Here is a 16,010-nt window from a genome sequence, read left to right as displayed (position 1 = left end):
GCATGCCCCCCCTTGGCTCCTCTCAACCCCTCTGGCCTGTGGCACTTGTAACTGGGAGAGGCTGAAGGGAAGTGGGCCTGGGCCCCAGGTGGGGGGAATATGCCCCCTAGGATCTGGCTGAGGGGGAGCAGTTGACTCAGAATCCCAGGATGCCAGAGACCATGTGGCCTAACTCTTCTTTTCCAAGTGGGGAAACTGAGGCTCAGAGAGATTAAACAATTTGAATTGATAAGACAGAGCCAGAACTCAGGTCTCCCGAGTCTACATCCAACCTCCCAGGGAAAGAAAGAAACATAGACTACTCTGTTCCTTCTATGATAGAGGTTGCAGGGACACTGAAGCCCAGAAATAGAACTTGAACCAAAGGCTGACCTCTGCACTTGAGGCACCTGGAAGGGGAGCCCAGGAGGAGTCATAGGTGGCTCCGGAGGCAGCAGGAAGTTTGGAGATGGAGGCGAGAGGGTGTCCCCAAACCCTGCCAGGTGTAACCTCTCCAAAGTTTTGGAGGAGAATCAAGACTCTGGTAGGGAGGGGCAGACCAGGGCTAGAGGGGAACGGTGGGACTCCTAGCAGGCATCTGAAACGTCTCTGGGCTTTGTTTACCCCTCATTTACCGTTTCACCGTTTCATCGTTTCATCGTTTCATCGCTGTGGAAGAGCTCTAGACTGAATCTATGCCTGGGGTTGGTGAGTAGCGTTAGGGAGAAGACAAAAGAGAGGAAAATACAGAACCTCTAAGATGTGTGTGAAGGTCAATATCATAGCAAATATCAGACGTGTGAACGAGAAAGGAGAGCGACTGTTTTCTTCTTCCAGTGGGGAAGGGGAGGCAAATCTGCAGCATGCAGGACTGAGGCTGGAGAAGAGGCCTCTCTGCAGTGAAGTGGGGGAGACTGAAAATGTCTGAGGCGTGAGGATGCCCATCAGAGTCACGAGCAATCCCAGAAATGCCTAAGGCTTTGCCTGGGGCTGGAAAGAGTATCTTAAACCTTATACCAGCTAGAAACTGGGGACAATGAGATGACCCAGGAAAGGACCAGCTGGTCTAGGGGTGTTGTTGCTGCTCATTTGATGAAAAAGCCAAAGGATGAGGGGCACAGAGAGGAAGGGGAACCCAGAAGGGGCAGAGAGAAAAGAAAAAATTCTGCTCCCGCCTTCTACTGGGAACAGTCAGAGGACAGGATTCCCCTGGAGTGCCCCTGTTTCTCTGGGCACAGAGATGGAGTGATGGAAGCCAGCGGAGTGGGGCAGGTCTAAGTGTCCTGAGTGCAAAGAAAGCAGAGAGGAAGGGAGGGAGGGAAGGGGGGCTTTGGCCAGAGGCCTAAGGTGCCTGCTGGCGGGGCTGGGTCCATCTCTGGCCCCAGAGGGAACTCCCTGCAGAGGGATTATCAGCCCCTCCTCTAGCAAATCCACTCTCAGGGCACAAGGCTCACATCTGAATTCCCTAAATAACTGGCCCCCTCCGGGCCTGCAGTTGAGATTTTCCATTACAGGGCCCTGGTAGGTCACATCTCACTTCCACCCTCCTTCCCGCTCTGGGTTACAGTCAGAAAGGGTGGGTAGGATGGGGCCAACAGGGCCGTCTCATGGCCCCCGTCACTGAGCTCGGATTTGGTCTTGGGAGAGAATGGGCAGAGGGAGGAAAGAATGAAGGGGACAGATACCAGTTCAACCCCTGTGTGTTAAGGAGAGAGTGAGAGGGGAGTAGCGGGAAAGCCTGCGGTTAGACATCAGGAGAGGCTGTATGAAGCAAAGTCACTCCAGAGTGGCCCCGAGGCAGCTAGGGCATCAACACTGGGGCAGCCTTGCCTGGGGGCTGCGGGGACAAAATGGTAAGTTGGGGTTTAGGAATCACCTGTTCCTTAGGTTCCTGGGTTGGAATTCCTGGATAATCTTCTGCCCAGCCCTCTCCAGGACACAAACTGATATAGAACAGAAAGTATCAGTTCCCAAATCTGAAGGTGTGCAAACTTCAAGCACTCGAACAGTTCTCATCCCACCCCTCACCCCTGCTGGCACCTCCCAGTACTGCCCAGTCCTTCCAAAGGCCCTGGCTCTGGTCCCTGTGGCTAAGCTCAACACCGGAAAGGATGTGCCCTTCCACTGCCCCTACAGCCTGCTGGGGCTCCCTGCCATGCCCTGCATTTGGGCGAGAGCACAGCCTGAGGGGCACTGCTGCTCACATATTTAGGGCTCAGAGAAATCAAAGAGTGGGCAGGACACCCAGGGCCTATACTTCCACCATGCATCACTGACCACCCTCCCTGCCCAGTGAGAGCTTGTCCACCATGAACCTCAGGCTCTAGGACATTAACAGGTGTAGACACCTGATCCTTTGATCTGGAGTGCCTGGGTTGGGCTACTGTTTCTTCAAATGCAGTCAGCGGTACCAGTTTGCATCCAGGCCCTTGGAGTAAGAGGAGCAAAGGAGAGAGAAAGAAAGACTTGAAAGCAGGAGGATGGAAGGCCAAGATGCCTGGGCTGGGGAGTGGGCTGAGAGAAAGTCACAGATCAGGAGGGGGATCCACCAAGGGCAGAGTAGGGATGGAGTGGTCCTGAATCAAATGTTTGGTTGGTAAGAAGTGTGTGTGTGTGTGTGAGAGAGAGAGAGAGAGAGAGACCAAGAGAGTTGGAGACAGACAGGAGTGTGCATGTGCCTGTGTACGGATGTGTGCTAGTTAATGACTGGGAGGACCTGAGCGTTGGGTCCTGTGTGTGGTATGAGACAGCATGGTGGTACCAAACCACATTCCAAAGGAGGAGCTCCTCAGGGGAGAAGACAACACTCATTCGGATGTGTGGCCAATCTGCTATGAATCGGTTGTCTGTATGCAAGCATGAGTACAGAGGTGCGTGTGAGTCCGTGCGTGCACATCGCTTCTCGGCCTTTTGGCTAAGATCAAGTGGTGGAGTCTGTGTGTGCGTGCGTGTGGGCCAGTGGGGAGCTCATGCGAAGCCGACTGTGGGTGTGCGTGAGAGTCCATGGGAGAATGTGTGTGCACAGGGAGGGGGTGGGGACGCTGCTCAGCTGCAGATGGGCTTTCAAGGTCTCCAAGAAACAGTTTTGTTTCCTAAGTGACTGGCCTCCTGGGGCCTCCAGCCCAGACTTGAAGGTTGTTTCAAGATCATGAAAGAGAGAGAGGAGGAGGGAGAGTGGGAGGGAAGGAAGAGCTGGGAGGCTCTATCACCCCCATCGTCCCTCCTCCCACCCCCTCACCCCACTTCTCTGCCTCAGTCCTGATTTGGGCCCAGCTCTCCAGCCCTGCTCCTCCGGTCTTCCTCTCGGCTGCCAACCCGCTCTGGGCATCTCTCCTTCGTTTCCTTCTTCCATTCCCTCTAACTCTCCTTTTCCTTTTTTCTTTAGGGCCTGTGGTCTTGTCACTGCTGTCAGGCTTCTGAGGTCTTCTGGGAGTGTGGGTGGAGTTTTTCTGCTTCCAAAGGGAGCCCATCTCGGGGGATGAGATGAGGAGAGCCGGGAAGGCCTGGGGTGGCCATGACAAGTGTCCAAGAAAGATGACTTCTCACTCTTCCTACCTTTCCAGCCCTCTGTCTTCCCACTCCCTCAGATTATAGTGACCTATTAAAAAGTTGGGATCGGCCAGGCGTGGTGGCTCACGCCTGTAATCCCAGCACTTTAGGAGGCCGAGGCGGGTGGATCAGGAGGTCAGGAGTTTGAGACCATCCTGGCCAACATGGTGAAACCTCTTCTCTACTGAAAATATAAAAATTAGCTGGGAGTGGCACATGCCTGTAATCCCAGCTACTTGGGGCACTGAGGCAGAAGAATCACTTGAACCAGGGAGTCGGAGCTTGCAGTGAGCCAAGGTCGTGCCAGGGCACTATAACCTGGCGACAGAGCGAGACTCCGTCTCAAAAAACAAAGGTTGGGCTCTGAGCCCGAGTGGCTGTCCAAGTCCTGCTGCTGCCTCAGTTTCCTCACTGGACTACAAGGATGGTGTTGAATTTTCTCCCCACCTCTCCTTTAACATCTGCTCCTCTGTTTTCTTTTCGGTCTTTCTTTTCTTTTTACTTTCTTTTATTATTTTTTTTCTTTATCTGTTAAACCATTCCTTCAACATGGTCTTTCTTTTCAGTCTACTCAAAGTAGATTCTAAAAATCTCCTCTGGCTGGGCGTGGTGGCTCATGCCTGTTTTCCCAGCACTTTGGGAGGCTGAGGTGGGTGGATCACCTGAGTCTATGAGTTCAAGACCAGTCTGGGCAACATGGTGAAACCTGTCTCTAATAAAAATACTAAAAAAAATTAGCTGAGTGTGCTGGCATGTGCCTGTAGTCCTAGCTACTCAGGAGGCTGAAGTGGGAGAATCACCTGAGCCCAGGGAGGTTGAGAGGCTGCAGTGAGCCAAGATTGCACCACTGTACTCCAGCCTGGGCAATCTAAGTGAGATCCTGTCTCAAAAACAACAACAACAAAAACAAAAAACAAACAAACAAAAACAGCAACTCTTCTCTCTCCCTTAAAAAAAGAAAAGACAGATTCTCACTCTGTCACCCAGGCTGGAGTGCAGCAGCACAATCAACTCACTGCAGCCTCAACCTCCTGGGCTCAAGCCGTCATCCCGCCCCAGCCTCCAGAGTTGCTGCATCTATTGGCATGTGCCACCACACCCAGCTGGTTCTGTCATTGTAATCTCTCCCCTAGAGTATTTTTATTATCCTCTTTATTGTTAAAACCACACTGTATAGAATTTAGAAAAAGAGGATGAAAAAGCACCCAGAAGCATTTTCCCTAGTCTCTGCCTGTGCTGAATTCCCACCTCCTTTTCTCCTTACTTCTCTCTGGATTCAGATAGCTCCACGTTGTGTTCTGCCTGTGCCTTCCTCAGGTGGAAGTCCCAAGGGAGAAAAAGGAAAGAACCCATGGTGTGGCCCAGGGGGCCGGTGTCAACCCTTCCCAGGAGCATGAAGGCCCTGAGCTATTCTGTGTCTGCTTTCCCTCCTGCCCTCTCACGGTCCCCACCGTGGTCCAATGCAATGGGCGCTTGTCTGAAAGTCAAGTCAGCTGAGACTAGTCCTGCTGAAGCCACTAACCACCTGTGTGATGTTGGACAAGAGGCTTCTCTACTCTGACCTTGGCATCTTCATCTGAATGACAAGGGATTAGAAAATCTGTGAGTAATCCCAGCACTTTGAGAGGCATGAGGTCAAGAGATTGAGACCATCCTGGCTAACACGTGAAACCCCGTCTCTACTAAAAATACACACACACACACACACACACACACACAAAATTAGCCAGGCATGGTGGCAGGCCCCTGCAGTCCCAGCTACTCGGGAGGCTGAGGCAGGAGAATTGCTTGAACCTGGGAGGTGGAGGTTGCAGTGAGCCAAGGTCATGCCATTGCACTCCGGCGTGGGTGACAGAGCAAGACTCTGTCTCAAAGAAAAAAAAAAAAAAAAGAAAATCTCTGAGGTCCCTCTCCAGTTCTGATGATCCCAAAATTCCAGGCTACTTCCTCCTCAGTGCACAGCTCAGTTCAGGTAAACAGCAGGAGTTACATGCAGGTTGTACCTGTGTAAGAACCATCAGTTGGAGACCTGGGTTCAGAAGGAGATCCAAGGGGGTAGGTTCTCCTATCTTGTTTGTTAGCATGGAAGCAAGTGCTCTTATTTTGTTTATTATTATGACTCCTAGAAATGAGTCGGATCTCTTTAACTCTTGGCATGGGAAAAAGGAAGGGCTCAGGTTTGAGCAAAGACTACCTTGGTTTCTTACAGAGCGCCACTGTGAGAGGTGGGACAGGGTCTGGGTATCTTTAGGGGAGAAAGGCAGGGCTGGTGGTGAGACTGGGAAAACCTGACATCTCTTGGCTGGTATCTGATCAGCAAACACCAGGGGAGTCTGTTTGCAAAGATTCTTTGGGCTGGGAAAAGTGTGTTGAGGATATGGGGAGGACAGGGTTAATGGGCCCTGCTGAGTGTAAGGAGCAAGGGTCACAGCTGGACCCTCAAGGGGTCCTGTTAGCCTTTGATTCCATCTGGGCAGGGAGGGAGGGGCCCCCCAGCCCCCTGAGGCAGGTTTGCTTTGGCCAGAGATCTGACCCAGCCACTGGCCCAGAGCACCCCGCCTCCCCGCTTCCCCTATCAAGAGGCAGCTGGCTTGGCCCCCAGCCTCCTTCTTCCCACCTCCTTCTCCCCTTACCAGGCCCCCTCCACTTGGCCCAGGATACAGCTCGGTTTATCTGCCTGTCCCCTGTGGCATTCTGTATGCTCAGAGAGTTCAGGATGCCCTGCAAACATCTGGCACACAGGGCCACTGCCTCCCATAGCAGCTTCTCCTTGGAATTTCAGGGAGCTTGGCCTCCTCTGCACCTCAGTGTCTCTGAAAGTCCAAGATTCTTGTACTTTTGTGCTGCTGTCTGGATGTTCTCACCACTGCCCCCTTGAGGAATGTGAGTGCCCTCTGGGTGACTTAATAAACAGAACATGTGCTTTTTGATGCTATTGCATCATTTAGACGTTCAACAAGCATTTGTTGAGCACGTACTATATGCTATATTCTGTGCAAGGCACTAGAAAGACACTTACAATCAAGGCAAACAAGGTCCCTACCCTCATTGTCCTTTCTCTCAGAATCTCATGCCATTTAGTCACTAGATCCCCCTACCCATTCTCGACCTTGTCCTCCCAAGCTCATAGTCCTCAGGGACTCCCCACTTCCATTTCCTCAAACTTTTCCCACTTCTTTACCTCTATTTTTGCTGAGTGAGGTTGAGTGGGCCTGGCTCTGCCTCCTGCCTAGATGATTCTCCCAATCCAATGACGCGGGAGCAAAGGCTGGGCAATGGCATATTGGAAATCGTATTGGAAATCACTGTGGATTAGACTAGAGGGAGGGCAGAGACTTTCAGTGTGGGACTTGCTCTACCATTAACCAGCTGTGTGCACTTGAGTAAGTCCTTTACCTATCGTCAATAAAGTAGAGGGTGGAGGGTTGGACTAGCTAAGGATTCTCACCCTTAGCTGCATGCTAACATCCCATGTCCAGACCTTATATTCAGGTACCATGTTTTTAATTGATCTAAGGTGGGGCTTAGGCATCAGCGTTTTGTTTTGTTTTGTTTTTTGAGACAGAGTTGCCCAGGCTGGAGTGCAATGGCACAATCTTGGCTCACTGCAAGCTCTGCCTCCCAGGTTCAAGCGATTCTGCTGCCTCAGCCTCCTGAGTAGCTGGGATTACAGGCATGCACCACCACACCTGGCTAATTTTTGTATTTTTAGTAGAGACAGGGTTTCACCCATGTTGGCCAGGCTGGTCTCGAACTCTGGACCCCGTGATCTACCCACTTTGGCCTCCCAAAGTTCTGGGATTACAGGCGTGAGCCACTGCGCCCAGCCGCATGAGTATTTTTTTTACTCCCCAGATGAATCAACAGGCAGATCTGAGAACCACTGAGCTAGACTGTCCCTAAGATTTGTAGCTCGTCATAGCTAAGTTAGTGAGTACTTATTGTAGATTGCACGTTTGTGTCTCCCCAGAATTTACAGATTGAACCTCTGCTGTGATGGTATTAGGAGGTGGGGCACTTGGGAGATAATTAGGTCATGAGGGTGGGATTAGTGCTCTTTTAGAGGAGGCGTGAGAGAGCTTGCTTCCTCTCTCTGCTCGCCACCATGTGGGGACACAGCAAGAAGGTGGCTATCTGCAAACCAGGAAGGGACCCCTCATCAGATACTGGATCTGCCAGCACCTGGATCTTGGACTTCCCAGACTCCAGAACTAATGAAGACAACATGTAGTACTTACCTTAGTCCTCAAAACTCTATTTTACAGATGGGAAAACTGAGGCACATAGATCCTAAGCTTACCCAAGTAGGGGGGCTGGGGTTCAAACCTAGTTACTTTGTTTCCAAAGCCTGCACATTTAACTTCCATGCTGTAAGGACTCACTGAAGCTTCTCCTTTGGGTTCTTGTCCCCAGGAGTAAATGACCAGAACCGTCTGGATGCAGTGGCAACAGTGAGGAGTGCTCTGAAAGATAAAGGGAAAGAAAAAGTGCCAACTCTTGTGCATCTGTGTTGAGCCAGGTATTGCTGGCTGCTGGTTGCTCACCATTGCATTTTAGAGGGTGGTGGGAGCCCAGAGAAGGGGGAGATGGTTCTCAGTTTGAAGAATCAGAAAGGTCTTCATAGAGGAGGTGGCATTCTAGTTGGGCCTGGACAGATAGATAGGATCTGACTTAGAGAGATAAAGGAGAAGGAACAATGTGAGCACGGGCACAGAGAGTGGAAGCACTCAGTGCACGAGGAAGAAATATGGATGGTAATACTGGCAATAGATGTTGGAGCCATTTCATGGAGGGCCTTGAATGCCGGAGTAATTGCCATTCTAATTGCTAGTGTTTCCTAAAAAGGCTCTGATGATAAGAATCACCTGGGTGCTTGTTAAAACTATAAAAGAACAGGGACATTTCTTCAAGATTCTGATTCATGAGGGTGGGCGTGGAGAGTGGGAATCTGTATTCCTACCACCAAGCAAGTTTGAGAAATATTGCTATAAACAATATGGAGCCACTTAAAGTTTTTGAGCGGGGGAGTAATCTCATTGAAATTGTGTTCTAGGAAGGCTCATTTGATGGCAGGGTGTGCGCCTGTATGTGGACAGGGTGTTGGGTTGGAAGGGAGAGACTGATGGGGGCTATAGGTGGTGACGGTCTGGAGCAAGACAGAGAGGTGACAGAGATGGATGAAAAAGATGTTTGGGAGGTAGAATTTCAGTATTTGGCAGCTGATTGGACATCAGGGTAAGGAAGGCAGCAGTTGGAGATGGTGGGGGTGGTGAGGACTTTGGTGCAAAGTTAACTAAAATAAGGGTAGGGGAGGAAGGAGATTGGGAAATAAGCCGCAAGTTTGCTTAGGGGTATATGAAGGTTGAGGTACTCCAGGCAGGGCTTCAGATGAAGGCACTCAGTGGATGACAGAAATGGGGACTGGAGCTTGGGAGAGGGCATGGGCCATAAGAATCCCCGCATGGAGATGAACATTGAGCCAGGAGAGCAGAGGAGATGGCCCAGACAGGGGAGCCAGAGGACAGAGGTCTGTGGATCCTGGATGATCCTGGATAGTAACACCTACGGTAGAGGAAGAGGATCTGGGAGATGGCAAGGTAGAGAAGACAGAGAGATGGAGAACTAGGCTGAGTAGAGGGGCCAGGAAGCTGAGAGAGGAACACGTTTTAAGGGGCAAAAAACTAACAGTTTCAGATTTCAGACGCCAAGGGGAAAGGAAAGCTGGTCACTTTTTTTTTTTTTGGTCAACTCAGAGGTCACTGGTGTGTCCTTTGGGAAAACCATTTCCATGTCAGGTCAAGTTTGGATATAACCTGTGGAGGGTTGAGGAGTGTGGTGAGGAAGCTGAGGCAGGCTGTAGGTTACCCTCTCCCAAGGGGATTGTGGGAGCTGGAAGGGGAAAGAAGACTGGGCAAACTGAGACAGCAGATGGGGAAAGCCAGTGAACAGTAGAGACCCATTTAGAAGTCTCCTCTCCTTTGTCACTGGTCCCACTCTGCCTGTGGGCCCTAGCTTTGATCATAATGGGGCATCATGATACATATGTTTTCATTTCATCTTCACAACAATCCTCGAAAAATAATGAGATGAGCACTCTAGTAATTCTCACTTTACAGACGATGACACTGAAGCTAGAGAAAGTGAGTAACGGGATTCAGGCTACACAGCAGGCAAATCCAGGTCTGTGCTGTCTGCTTCTGAAATCCCAGCCCCCAAGCTTTTCACTTAATTGAAAACACAGAAGCTTTATTTCTTACGCCTGAGCTGCTGATTGGTAACCTGGCTCATCCCCTGATTTCCAGGTTTGTTCTGGCCGGTCCCCTGTCGCCAGGGCTCTCTAGTTCAGGAGCTGGGATCCTTCATGCCAGTGCTCAGGGCCTCAGTACCAAGTGGATTCCCTGTCACCCTGCCCTGCTGGCTGGTTGGACCTCTACACCTTTGTCATCTCCCAGCTCCCTCTGAGGACAATAATTTGTATGGTACAGATGCAGCCCGCAACATGGCTGAGGACTTGTGCCGTGGAGTCAGAATGCCTGGAGAAGAAATCCTAGGTCTACCACTAATTGGACACATTTTTTTTTTTTTTAGACGGAGTCTTGCTGTGTTGCCCAGGCTGGAGTGTAGTGGTGCAACTGTGGCTTACTGCAGCCTCACCTTCCTAGGCTCACGCAATCTTCCTGCCTCAGCCTCTTGAGTAGCTGGGACTACAGTTGATGCCCACCATGCCTGGCTAGTTTTTTTTTCTTTTCTTTTCTTTTCTTTTTTTTTTAATTTTTAGTAGTGACAGGGTCTTGCTTTGTTGCCCGGACTGGTCTTGAACACCTGGCTCAAGCGATCCTCCAGCCTTGGCCTCCCAAAGTACTGGGATTACAGGTGTGAGCCACTGTGCCTGGCTTGGACAAATGTTTTAGCTTCTCTGAGCTTCAATTTTTTTAAACAGCTCTAACTTCTAGAGTCATTTTGAGAATTACAATGCCCAGTGAAAGTTAGCAATTATTTTGTGCTCTTGATTTCCAATGTCCTGGCCTTCAGACTGTAATTTCTTTTTCAGCTTGATCAGATCTCCAGCACCCTTGCCTTCCTACAGGACAGAACTCAGCCCTTCCTAGGCTGCTTGGGAAGCCAGCTTGGGTTGTTTGCCAAGGGATGGAAGGTTCAGGTTCTGAAATAAGAGGAGGAACTTTCTATCAGTTGTAGATGGAAGTGACTAGTGTACGATGGACTCCAGAGGAAATAACAGTGTGCACTGTGGAGGCGACATGACCACCCGAGAGGAAGGGCCCAGATTCCCCCTCTTGTCACTCGGTGTGTTCTCACTCCCTCAGTCACTCAGCAAATGTCTACTGAGCTTCTACTCCTTGCCAGGAGACTCTGTAGGCTTTGGGGAAGGGCAAAAAAGAGTTAACAGTAGCCTTGAGAAGCTCACAGCCAGGATGGAGAGGCAGATATAAACAAGCCCTGTAATTACAATGCAGAGTGGGAAACTCTACCAAGGAGCTGAGAACAGGGTGCAGTGGGAGCAAGGGGGTGGGTCGCGCTAGCATCGAAACTCTAGGCCCCCACTCTTTCCCATGGCCAGCTCAGTCACCCCCACTGTTCCATCTGTTTCTTTGTTTTTGCAGAGTATTTCTGGCTTTGTTTTCCCTTCACTTTCCTAATAGAGAGCCTTTGGAAAAATTCCACCCTTGTTTCAGTTGGAACAGGGAAAAGGAGAATTGTCTACTCTTCGGCCAAAATAGCCAAGGGGTGCCGGGTTCCTGGAGAGTCCAGGTGGACAAGCGGAGGAAGCAGGGACTGTCCCGAGGGAGCCAGGGGAGAGCCTGCAGTGCAGCGCAGCAGGCATGGGGCAGGGAGAGGTGAAAACACAGGAGGAGCTGTGCCTGGCTGGAAGGCCCAGGTGGCTGTGCGCCTCAAGTCCTCTTCCAGAGCTCTCTCTGCATCCCCTGTCTTCAGAGAATCCTGTAAAGCCTGGTTACATTGCTCTTTCCCCACCCAGGTAGCTGTGAAGGACTGGGACCCCAGAGTTAGAAGTGAGTCTTTGACATTATTCGCAGCAGAGGGCCGTGTGTGTGTGTGTGTGTGTGTGTGTGTGTGTGTGTGTGTGAGAAATCCCTCCTTTCCCCTCCCTCTTTCCCCATACCACCACACACACAACGCTCATTGTTCCTGGGCCTTCAGTTCTGCATTCATCCATTCAACACATATTTATTGAACACTCACTATGTGCTGGAAGCTGGAGCTGTGTAGTGGAAAAAGTTATTTCAGAAGGTTGCATAGGCACCAGATATGCATGTGTGTGCCTGAATTGTATGTATGTATCAATGTGTCACTTGGTGTGTCCTCACTTCCTCAGTCACTCAGCAAATGTGGGCAGGCTAGGGAAACAGGAGGAAGAAGGGAAGAAGAATGTTTGGGAAACTGAAGTTTGGGAGTCAGATAGCTTGCGTTTGCATCTGGGTGCTACCATTTGCTAGCTGTGTGACCTCAGGTAAATTATATGAGCTTTCTGTGCCTCTGTCTCCCAGCTGTAAAATAGAGATACTCGTAGTATTCACCTCATGGGGTTGTTGCGAAAGCTGAATGAATGAATGTGCACAGAGTGTGTGCAATGGTGCCCAGCATGAAGTAGATGCTCTGTAGGTATTAGCAATTGTTGTTCCCTTCTCACTCCACTCACAGCTGGGTGGAGACAAACTCGTAAATGACTGGCAGCCACCTGGTGCTACCCGCCTCCTGCCCCCTGAGCCTCATCTACAACACTCAGCCCACAAACCTCTGTCTAACCAAACCCCTGCCATCTCCTGCCCTTGGCTGACCCCCACCCCACCCTAGGCTGCTCAGTTAGAGAAGAAGTAATATCACACAGTGGGGATTGCTTCAGTCCCACGCTACCCTCAGACATATCTGAGTTGTCAGTTCCCTCTTGGCAGACTGGGAATGGAGAAGTGGGATGGGTGAGCATCTGGGGCGGAGCCCAGGCTCCCAGGCGCCCACCCGATGGGACTGGGGAACAAATAACTTGTCAGGAGGTCAGGAGGGAGACCGAGGGGATTCCAGCTCCAAGGAATCCATGCATGGCATTCGAGCGTGGGTGGCAGCTGGCAAGAATCCTTGGTTCAGAAATGGCAAGGCCCCCTCAGAAGTCAGGGCCAGGTCGTGCCAAAGCCCCAGTGGCATCGTGGCTCTGCTATTCTTGAACAGCTGTGCTGCTCCCCTTGGCACAGGGTTCAAGAATGGGGGCAGGAGTATGGGCTTAGCCAGGGCAAGAGGAGGGCTCAGAGAGTAGACATGCATACACACACACACACACACACAAACACACACACACTCCACCATGAAGATGCAGACGCCTGGCTCAGGGAGAAAAGCGGGGAGGGAGAGGGTGGAATGCAAGTGTGTGTGTGCGTGTGTGTGTGTGTGTGTATGTGTGTGTGTCAGAGGGGGAGATGGCTTTGTGGTTCTGTATTTGGTGTTTGGGTGTGCATAATGTCTCTGTGTTTATCTTTGTATGTGCACTTCTGTTTCAGTGTGTCTCTGAATGAGTTTGTTATCAGGGCGAGGGTAGGTTTTTGCACTACTTCTGTCTCGGACCCTGCTTGAGCCTCTCAGCAACTCAGCAAAGAGAATTTTCCCTTCTGGAAGGGTGGGAAAATATAGCTCATCAGGGCAGTATGGGCCATCGCTTTATAAACACACACAAATCACAGGACATTCTTGTGTGTGATCCTTAGCTCCCAAATAAGCTAGGGTTGATACACATTTAAAAGAGAGAGAGCTGAGTTCTATGTGTATGCTTGTGCCATTTCTATATGTCTGACTGTCTGATGAGCGTGTGTGCTTATGGATTTGATATAGTTGTCACTTTGTCCCCATGGCAGTATCTGTGTCTACAGCTTGGTATATAGTCATGTGTGCTAAACTCATATTTAACTGTGTCCCTAGTGACATTTGTCTTTAAGCAGCAACATAACAGGAGTTAGAAGCACAGGCTCCACAGTGAGGCGATCCCAGTTTCGAATCCCTGTGTGGACAGTAACTAATCCATTAACCTTGGACAAGTTTCTTAACTTTTCTATGCCTCAGTTTTCTCACAGGGATAATAATAGCACATGAGGATAAATGAGATCACATTTAGTGCCTGACACAGGCCAGCATATGTGAATGGTCCTGCCTTTGAACGTGCTCCTCTCTGAGAGCTGTCTCCTTGGTTGTGACTGCAGTGTGTCACGTATCAGCTGGATTATAAACTGCTTTTGGGCAGAGTGTGGGTCTCAATTATCTTTAACAACACTCATGACACCTCAGTGCCACCTTGGTGCCTTGTCATCTCGAGGTGAAATGAGACCTGTTTCATGTGAAACAGGACCGGTGTCAGATGCAGGCCCATGCCTGGGGTGGTATATGGAGGGCAGGTGGGAAGCTGGTGATGGCAATGACAACACAGCCCAGCCAGGCATCAGAGTCCCTCACGGTCACTACTGCATGCCTGCCCAGGTCTCTCTGCAAACCCAGGCTCCCTCCTCCGTGTCTCAGTCTGGCCTGGAAACTCACTGAAGGGCTTCCTTCCTCCTTTCTCTGCTCACCCCACCCTAGGGCACCAGCCTAGGTGCTGGGAGGCCTGTGTGTGTTTTTAATGGATGAGATGAGTGCTCTCCAATCTACACCATGCATCCTTGTTTTTGCAGCTTGTATGTGTTTGCGCATGGCTCTGTGGGGGTGTGTTTCTGGGAGCCGTCTTTCTGTATGATCCCCGCTCCATTACAGTGGGGACATGTGTCCGTGTGTGTGACGTGCCTCGTGCCTGGGGTTTGTTCTCCTCCCCCAGCTTTCCCAGTTACATAAGCAGCTGAGGGGTCCGTCAGGCCTGGGCTGTGGGCTCCCCCTGCTGGCCGCCGCTGGAACCCGGAGTCTGGGGAGGGGCCTGCTGAAGACACTGCTCTCTCCTTGGGCCTTATCCCCTTTGGAGGGAGACACCAACCCAGCTCTCAATGCCAGCCTGCCCCAGCTCCTTCCCCATCCCAGGCCGCGGGGTAAGAGAGGATATCTCACCTCCCTGAAGACTTCTCTCATCATGCTTATACCGGGGGTTGGTTATGACTTGTTTATGAAATGTATCCCTAACATATAGAACTATGTTCCCTGAGGGCAGGGGAGCAGGCCTGCCTTGTTTACCATGGCATCTCCAGTACCCAGTACCAGGCCTGGCCCAATCAATATTTGTTGAATGACTGAGTTTACAGGGTGGAGAGGCTTGGGAGGAGGGACAGTGAGGTGTAGGAAGATTTGGGGCTTTGGGGATAGACAAACCTGGGCTCAAGTCACCCCTTAGCCACTTAAAAACTGTGTGGCCTTGGGCAAGATACTTAACCTGTCTAACCTCAAGTTTCTCTTCCGTTAAATGACACTGCCTTGCAAAATATGCTATAAGGACTAGGACTAATATCCAAAAGGGCCTTCTTGTGTAAGCATTTCATAAATGACATGTCATTATTACAATTGGTAACGTCTTTCATCCCTCAAGCATCATGAAGGCATTCAATCCACTCGATAATTAAATCCATTATAAAGGGAGAGACGTGTTCTTCCAAAAGCTTCCCTATGAGTTTCAGTTTTCACATAGCTCAGTATGCCTGTGGATGGATTTAGATGATGAGGCTCCAGAGCAACCAGGCTGTGGATATTTCAAAGTGGGAATAAAAGGCACCCTACTACCCTGTTCATGGGCCAGTGCTGGCAGTCCTGGGAGGTGAGGGCTGGACCTCTGATCTCCCTTCAAGGCCCCAAACATTTGGCCTCAGTTTCTCTGGCTTCTCCAGGGTTCCTCAATGTGGCTTCTACTGGCAACCCCATGAGCGTCTTCTCAGAGTCAGGCACTCTGCCACGCTTGAGGAATACAATGTCAAGGAAGGTCTGGTCTGGCCTGTGCCACTTACCCTCTCTGGGCCTCAGTTTCCTCTTCTGTAAAGGGGGGGGTGAGCGAGTGGGAGGGAAGAGGGGAGAGGGAGGGTGTTGGAGGGTAGAGGGTGGTAAATGGGCTCTGGGATCACCTCCCACTGACAGCCACTCTGACAGCCTTGGCTTTGCAAACCTGGCCATCTCTTCTCCCCATTTTGGTCTCATCCTTCCTGCCCGTCCCCACTCCCCATCTTTACAGTTCAGGAAGAGACAGAACACCTGAAGGATGCCTCCTCCATTCTCCCACCTCCAGGGCAAGCCCCACTCTTCCCAGAACAATGTTCATCTCTTCCCACTGTCACTGAACATAGAGACTCCTTCACCTAAACGCCAGGTCTAAACTAGGTCTAAATTAAGCCTCTTAGGAAGCAGTTCAAATAATAATTCAAAAACTAAAACAAAATAATCCTTCGTTATCTCCCATTTCGTGTTAGTTTCCTGTGCCAAACACTTTATGTACATTACCTATCATGCCCTTTGGGTGGTGTGATCAACCTCAATTCAATTTGCAGAGGAGAAAACTGAAG

This window comes from Papio anubis, chromosome 1 (genome assembly GCF_008728515.1).
Source record: "Papio anubis isolate 15944 chromosome 1, Panubis1.0, whole genome shotgun sequence".
Taxonomy (NCBI): Eukaryota; Metazoa; Chordata; class Mammalia; order Primates; family Cercopithecidae; genus Papio; species Papio anubis.
Note: the sequence above shows the minus strand (reverse complement) of the source record.